Genomic DNA, 9,152 nt, shown 5'->3' with positions numbered 1-9,152 from the left:
ATCAATAAATGGACGTGTTTTGACTGTTAAACTATCTGGCTATTCCCATCTCTCTGCTTTTCCTCAGGCTTCCCTAGTCTTGGAGACAACAATGTGGAAATTAGGCCAATTCATAACCCTACAAGATCCTCTGAGTGTTCAAATGAAAACAAGAGTCACACATCTCTCAATTTAAGACAAAAGCTAGAGATGATTAGGGTTAGGAAGGAAGGCAGGTTTAAAGCCAAGATATGCCAAAAGCTAGGCCTCTAGCCCCAAATATCCAGTTGTGAATGCAAAGGGAAAGATTAAGAAGGAAATTAAAAGTACTTCTCCAGTGAACTTATGAATAAGAAAATGAAATAGTCTTATTGCTAATAAGGAGAATCCTTACTGGTCTGGATAGAAGATCAACCACCCACGATGTTCCCTTAAGCCAAAGCCTAATTCAGAACAAGGCCCTAACTCTTTTCAATTATATGAAGGCTGAGAGAGAGATGAAGATACTACAAAAGAAAGTTTAAAGTTGGCAGCGTTTGGTTCATGTGGTTTAAGGAAATAAGTCCTCTCCACAGCATAAAAATGTAAGGTAAAGCAACAAGTGTCGAAGATGTCGAAGATGCAGCAAGTTATCTAGATCATCTAGCTAAGATAATTAATGAAGGTGGCTAGACTAAGCAGAATGGGAAGAATATGCTATCTAGGGCTTTCATAGCTAGAGAGGAGAAGTCATGGCCTGGCTTCAAAAGACAACTTGACTCTTATTAGGGGCTAATGCAGCTGGTGACTAAATTGAAGCCAATGATCATTCACTCTTCTGAAAATCCTGTGGCCTTTAAAAATGGTGCTAAATTTACTCTGCCTATGATCTAGAAAGGAAAGAGCAAAGCCTGGGTGTTGACATATATGTTTACAACATGATTTAATGAATATTTTAAGACATCTGTTGGTACATGCTCAGAAAAATATTTTAAAAATTCTTTTCAAAAATATTATGGCTCATTGACAACACACCTGGTTATCCAAAAGCTCGGATGGAGATGGATGAGATTAATGTTGTTTTCATGCCTGCTAACACAACATCCATTCTGTAGCCCATGAATCAAGGAGTTAGTATGACTTTCACATCTTATTATTCAAGAAGTAACATTTTATAAGGCTATGGCTGCTATAGATAGTGATTTCTTTGATGGATCTGAGCAAAGTAAACCAAAAACCTTCTGGAAAGGATTTACCATTCTAGATGTCATGAAATCACATGGGATTCATGTGATTCATGTGATTCATGGGAAGAGGTGAAAATATCAACATGAACTGGAGTTTAAAAGAAGTTTATTCTAACCCTCAAGGATGACTTTGGGGGGCTCCAGACTTTGGTGAAGGAAATAACTACAGATGTGGTAGAAATAGCAACTAAACTAGAATTAGAAATGGAGCCTGAAGATGTGGCCGAATTGCTCCCATCTCATGATAAAACTTGAACAGATGAGGAGTTGCTTCTTATGGATGAAAAAAGAAGGTAGGTTTTTTGAGATGGAATCTTCTGGTGAAGACACTATGAAAACTGTTGAAATCACAGCAAAGATATTAGAATCTTATGTAAACTTAGCTGATAAAGCAGCAGCAGAATTTGAAGGGACTGACTCCAATTTCTGAAAGTTCTACTGCGGGCAAAAGGCTATCAAACAGCATCACATGCTGCAGAGAAATTATTTGTGAAAAGAGTCCATCATGGCAGCAAACTTCACTGTTGTCTTATTTTAAGAAATCGCCACAGCCACTCCAACCCTTAGCAACCACCACTCTGATCAATCAGCAGCCATCAACATTGAGGCAAGACTCTCCACAAGCAAAAGATTATGACTCACTGAAAACCCAGATGTTGGCAGACATTTTTTAGCCTTAAAATGTTTTTAAATTAAAGTATGTATTTTTTAGACATGGTATTGCCTTATTGTATTTATACTTATTATATTTATATTATACCTATTAATAGACCACAGTATAGTGTAAACATAATTTTCATATGCACTGGGGAAACCAAAAATTTAATTTGACTAGCTTTATTGCTATACTCACTTTATTGCAGTAGTCTGGATCTGATCCTTCAATATCACCAAGGTATGCCTATAATGTTAGACAATGACAAAAAGACTTGAAGAAGAAGTGGGTTGAGAGGATGGAAATGACTGAGTAGGTAGAGGGAGGTACTAGCTTAGATTGTGGTCAAGGATGTCCTCTCTGACAAGGTGACATTTCAGTAAAGACTTAATTAATAGGCAAGGGAAAAGGGTATGACATCTTGAAGGTAAGAATAGTTGAGGCAGAAGAATGGAGGTGTCAAGACCTTCAGCAGGACCGAGCTTTGCATTTTTACAGTGTATGGGTGGATCAGAGTGAGTGAGGGGAAAGGATAGTGACAGGGAACCAGTATCTATAGGGCCAGAGGCCCTGAAAAGGGGTCTGGATTCCATGTGAAGTACAATGGAAAATTCCTGAAGAGCTTTCAAGGGGAGAGAGACCTGATCTACTTCACATTCTAAAAGTGTTGGCTCTGAGGGACGCCTGGGTGGCTCAGTTGGTTGGACGACTGCCTTCGGCTCAGGTCATGATCCTGGAGTCCCGGGATCGAGTCCCACATCGGGCTCCCAGCTGCATGGGGAGTCTGCTTCTCCCTCTGACCTTCTCCTCGCTCATGCTCTCTCTCACTGTCTCTCTCTCTCAAATAAATAAATAAAATCTTAAAAAAAAAAAAAAAAAGTGTTGGCTCTGAGAGAATGGGCTAAGAGAAAATAGACCACAAATCCAAAACTTAAAAAAAAAAAAATCTGGTAAAATATGCATAACGTAAAATTTGCCATTTTAATTCTTGGTGAGTATAAAATTGCATGACATAATTAATTAAAACTCAATAATCCTCTTAGCAGAGCTCAATATCCTTCTTACAATATATTTTCCACACAGGAATGCTGAGGTGTCCCAAAGACCAAAAATGGAGTCTGGCCTGTAGGAGACGCTCAGTGACTATTTGTTGAATGTGAAGTTGAATGAATGCGTGCAGACACTGTCCACATGTGGCACTATAGGAAACCTCAGCATACCCAGTGACAAATGATCATGTGACATGTGGTCAGAGCAAGGGTACCAGTGTCAGCCAATACATTAACGTGTCTGGGGTAATTTCTTTCTCATTATTTTAGAATAAAAGGAATTATTTTTGGAACTTCTAATACTTTCTTCCTATATCCCAAAGGGTCATCTTATATGTCCTTCTTGGAGAGTAGTGATTTCTGACTCCAGGGAAAAATTATTATTTATTGAATCCCCTTTGCAGGCGGGGAACTCCGTTTTTCTCTCAATTTCTAAGTGTTTACCTCAGGGAAATGTTGACTTAGCTTAATCTCTTATTATGAGGTACAAATTTTGTGAAATACAACCACTTAATTATTGATTGATTCTAATGACTTTAATGAAGGCAGAGTATCTCATTAAACATGACTAAATGATTATCTTTGACAACAGAACTGAAAACACACCATTGCTCAGTCAATAAATTAATTGCTTGCCCCTGCCAGTATTCAAAGAGACAAAGACTGAATTTCTATTTAAGCTAAAAACACTTATAGGCCTGCTGGTGGGTAGCATACCAAGACATTCCACATGGGCTGTGAGATGTTGCTTAACGACCCTTGCTCAAGGGAACTTCTGGCATTCTCTCCCATGTTCTCTCAGCGACTGCTGCTTTTATTTGGCTGTGACTGACAACAAAGTACTTTTCAGGACCTACTACAGCTATTGCCTCAATTATGACTCAGATGTGATCTGCAGTAACAAAAGGCCAAGTGCAAACGTTTCCCTGGACGCATTTCAGCACAAATTTCTAGATTCTTTCTTCAAGGAAATGGTAGAAACTCCAAATCCTTGGTACTACTTGTAACAGGTGTAAATCATATTTTGTCCCTTTGCTAAATCATATATTTGATAGGAATTTTCAAGTGATTAGGTCCTGGGAAAACAGGTGGCCTATCTGTGTTAGCCCATTGCTTCTAGATTTGATTCTCTACACAGAGAACGCAAAGGTCTCCTAATTCTGTGGTTGGTGTGTGAACAAAAAAGCATTAGGTTTGGTTTCTAGACATAGAAGTTACTGCAGTAGCCTGCTATGTGAAATCCGGGCAAATGAGGGGACTTCTGAGTTCCAGTTTCCTCAGTGGTTAAGTCAATATAATCACACTAGAATACTGGGAGAACTCATTAGTCTTTGATTCTTTTGAGAAAAAAAGACTCTTCCAATGCAAAGGGAGGCAACTTACTTATTTGAGAGAGAGACAGGGAGAGTGAGCATGAGAGCGAGTGAGCACCAGCGGAAGGGAGGAGAGGCAGAGGGAGAGAGAGAAGCAGATTCAGCAGGAAGGTGGGTGTGGGGCTCCATCCCAGGACCCTGAGATCATGACAGAAGCCCAAGGCAGAGGCTTAAATAACTGAGCCACCCTAGCGCTTCAAGGGAGACTCTTTTAAAGAGAGAAGAAACAAATATGAGGTACTTTGATGTAGGATTTAATAATTAATTTTTGCCTTTTCTTTTCCAAAAATGTTTCAGGTATATAATATCATTTGACCTTCATAAAAGTTACGTGAGTTAAGAGGAGCAAAGACTATTACTCAGAGTTTGTAAATAAAGACACTGAAGCTCAGAGAAGTTAAAAGATGAACACAGTGAGCTCAGTTAAGGTAGACTAAGATCCTGGGCTGGGATTATGTAGCTGCTAATTATCATTCAGCTGCTAGCTGAAGGTCTCCTTGCAGAAACTTCTACTATCTTGGGCCAGATCTCTCAAACCAAACCTCAGTTATCTCAGTTCAGAAAAATGAGACCACATTTTCTCAGGCACAAGAATGTTGTGAAACTATAGCTTCAGGGTATGAGGCTCCGATCATGGCTCTAGGCTATAAACTGTAAGTTTCATTTGTGATAGGACAGCATCTAGTTTTGTCACCTCCTAGAGAGGATTTGGGGAGTTGGGGGTGAAGGGACTGTACAATGACCACGCGAACAGTCAGGACAGCTAAATGAACAGCTAGAGTTTACTGGAATCAGCTCATGTTTGTTGGCGTCGATTACAGTCCCTTGATGGGGGCTAATTCCATCTTCCATACCTGTTTCATGGACAAGGAGCCAGACATACAAAGCCTTTTATTATTCCATCAGCCTTTCTCTCATGGAACTGCAGACCTTAAAGACTGATAGACATTCAACAAATATAGAGGAAGAATGAATCTTATTGGCCTTACTATAAGATTTGTGGATATTTAAGTAGGGACTTATTCATGCCTGATACTGTGCCAAGGAGCTCATTTCATTGCCTATCTTGTCTGGTTGACCCATCATAAACCCCATTTGACAGGTGATAAAACTGATGAACAAAAGATGTCACAGCTCCCCCAGCTCCTGTGTGGCATATGGGGGTTCCCCACTTGAGTCCATTTGATGTCAGTCTTGGTTCTTTCTTACTTACTAGGTTATACCAAGACCTTGCTGGTCAGGAATTGTACCATGCACTGAGAGTAGAGGGAGTACAGGCATGAGTCCACCTTCTGGGTACAGTCAACTTTATTTCTGTAATTGACTCTTCATTCATCCAGTGTGTACTAAGCAACTACTGTGTGCAGATCTTTTTCCAGGTGCTAGAGAGACAACTATGAGTATGTACAGATGGTCCCTTAAGAAACCTAAGTTTCTGAGAAAGGTGGCCAAAGGAACCAGCAACAACCCAGTGTAATGTGTGCTCCACCTGAGGCATGAGCAAAATCCTATGGGCACACAAAGGCACAGGTAATTCTCCCTGGAGGATAATTGTGACCCATCTGAAAAAACTGATGGATAGGTTGGGGGTTTAATTTTGAAAGGCTCCTCTCTCCAAAGTCTTCCTGTTTTTCTCTAAGATTCTTCTTTCTATCTCTTTCTCTTTCCCATTTATGTTCTCCTAATATGGCGAGACCACAGGAACTCAACTTTCACCACCAGCTGAGCTAGGACTCAAATAAACCACAAGAGCAGGCAGTATGACTTTAACAGCAGAAGACTTGGCCACCCATGCTGAACAAGATCTCATCCATGACCTTCTCTTTGTCAAGAAAGACTTCAGCCCAACCAAACTGGGATAAAATTTTAGACAGTAAAGATGCCACAGCCTCAGAAGAGAAAATAGAACACTTCATTGTATCTTGCTCCAAGTTTCTAACAATTTCTTCTGGGTTTCTGTTCAATCATCTAGCTCCCCACAAAACCCCCACTGTGTTTATAACCACTTCTTTCCTTTGGCATCCATTCCTGGTAGCACGCTCAATGCGTGGGTCTTCTTTAACTTACACTTATTTTAAAGAAATTCTATTTCACACACCAGTGAAAACTTCAGCATTACCCAGCTCACTCCCACATGCTAAAAAGTACATTTTTAAAAAAAATCTCAAGAAATCTCTCAAATGTATAATCTTCAAATTTGGCCTTTAATGGAGTGAGATTATAATGTGTTTGCTCCAGGAAAAAGTAAACTCTGTTTTCATCGTTGGCAGCAGAGGAAAAAATGATGTTGAGTGTTACAATGGAATGTATAATTTTTTTCTCCCCACAGAGACATTCTGCAAATGAGATAAATATTTTAAATGTCTGAAAGGATTGATAAATGATAGTCTAGGTTTATTTTGGGAATAATTTTACAGTCTACATTATATTTTAGGGAAAAAATTAAAAAATCACCTCCATGATATGTCTCTGTTGTATCAACACTATTCATTTCTCAGAAACCAGACAGAATTTCCTGTTTGTGCTTTTCTTGTTATCCATTCTTAAGACCTGTACATACCTAGAGTAGTGATATTATGAAGAAAGGTTGAATTTACTCATTCCAGTTCCTTAAGAAATTTTGCTCCATTAAGCCTGGGGAAGAATGCAACTATTGTTAAAATTAAATAAACTTGACAATGTAGCTGTGGTTTTGAGTTTGCTTTTCTGAAAAGAACGTAATGCTGGCTAAGCTGAGAGAGCCTGAAGCAAGGACTAGAAATCCAACTTAGACACATGAACCCCAACATATCTGAGCCATGCAGCTTTCTCAGGTATGGTACGACAACTTACAATGCCCATCTAATTTATGATGATTTTACACAGACAACTGGAAGTAGCCTTCAAGGCACATATAATTAAGTATTGCTACAATGGAAAAAAATCAACTATTTCTTTAGAACCAAACACTTGGACAGGTGCCTGGGTGGCTTGGTTAGTTAATCTGCCAACTCTTGGTTTCGACTCAGGTCATGATCTCAGGGTGGTGGAATCGAGCCCCACATTGGGCTCCATGCTCAGTGGGGACTCTGCTTGAGGATTCTCTCTCTCTCTCTTGCTCTCCCTCTGCCCTTTCCCCTGCTCTTGCAAATAAAGAAGTCTTTAAAACCAACCAGTTGGAACAAAACCCCAACACCCATCAAACAGATGCATAGGCAAGCTGTGTTGTGCTTACTCAAAACCACCTCTATGTTGTTGAAAGTGATGCTCTGAACTTCATCTTCCATAAGATTTGAAATCATTGGGCCACTTATCTTCCCTAGATTGAAAGCTTTTTATTTCATAACACCTGAGATGTTCTTTATGAGAAAAGGCAAAAACAAACAAACAAACAAACAAACAAACAAAAAAAGAAAACAAAACACCAAAAACCCAAAAAACCAACAAACCCATAATAAACCTATAATAGTTTATTTTTCTATTGACCTTGAAATTTCTAACTGTAAGAGGGACTTAGAGCAGCACATTAAATATGGTGGAATCATGGGAGGAAGGAGGGAAGGACGCTTACCGGAAATTGCACAAGAATGTTTTGGTTCTTTATACGTACTTATCTTAGGTGCGTATTGGAACTTCCAATGACTGGCACTTCCGGATGACTGGATTCAGTTCTTGGTAAAGATGTTTTAGGCATCGTCACAAAAACAACAGGAACAAAGGGACATGAGAAAAATATCTCTCAGTTTACGAAGCTAAACTTGCAAGTTTTGTTTTCTTTGGAGAAAATGAATCCTCTTGGTCAGTTTACCCAGTGCTAACTTTCCTGAGGTAGGTGAAAATTTCCACATCTGGCAGCTGAAATAGGCAATTACCCCAGAGAGATAACATTTTAAAACTATACAAATGATAAATTACTATCTGAATGCTCTAAGTTGTTCAGAGATCTTTGAAGCAAAACTGCTATGTGAGTAATAGCCTTATTTCTGACTGATTGGGGATGGTGAAGTCCATGATATTTCAGGGTGATAAAAATCAGGAAATGGGCTTTCCTCAGTTTTCTAACTCTTCTCTTACCCCCGACCCCATCCTTTAGCTGAGAGTGGGATAGGAGGTGGATACACTTGCCTGGTCAATTAAGATGTGTGTATTTTCCCACTATAAAATTCATGTCTTTTCCAAGGTTTGGGCTCCAAGTTACTTCTTTCTCTAAGAAATCTGCTCTGGAGTCTGGGGCTGACCCATGCCCCCTTTCACTTAATGAGTTGGCAGGGTGGCCCTTTTTTAATTTATTTTTTTATTTGTATTTATTTGAGAGAGAGAGCATGCTCAAGCGAGCACTGAGCAAGGGGAGGAGAAGGGAGAGAGGGAAACAAAGTCCTAAAATTCTATGCTGAGCTCAGAGCCCAACCGGGGCTCATCTCATGACCCTGAGATCATGACCTGAGCCAAAATCAGGAGTCAGATGCTTAACCGACAACGTCGCCCAGCAACACCCCTGCCCCGGAAAGAAGCCTTTAAAAGTTTTCTGGCATGGGCAAGAACTGGGAGTTACTTATATTTACTATTTGTCTGCAGTTGCATTCAGGGTTGATTTAGCTGCAGGACTCCTGCATACCCATTAGAACCTTGCACGGCTCTGGCCAACTCAACCTTAATGTGAGTATAATATATTATTCATTTTTATCAATTCTTACTTACAGGTCTTTATTATCCTCCACTTTTTAAAAACAGTGAAAAGGAATTTCAATTTCATCCTGAAAACCAAATTTTTTTCCCCTCCATGAATATAGTCCTTTATGGTTGAATAACATCAGAAACCAACAGTTTCTGCTTTCCTTTCTTCCACTTAGATGATTTATATATCATGGAGAATAGAGGGTAGAGGCTTTCC

This window comes from Mustela erminea, chromosome 11 (genome assembly GCF_009829155.1).
Source record: "Mustela erminea isolate mMusErm1 chromosome 11, mMusErm1.Pri, whole genome shotgun sequence".
NCBI classification, from domain to species: domain Eukaryota; kingdom Metazoa; phylum Chordata; class Mammalia; order Carnivora; family Mustelidae; genus Mustela; species Mustela erminea.
The sequence above is the reverse complement of the archived record's forward strand: the minus strand, read 5'-3'. Positions refer to the sequence as shown.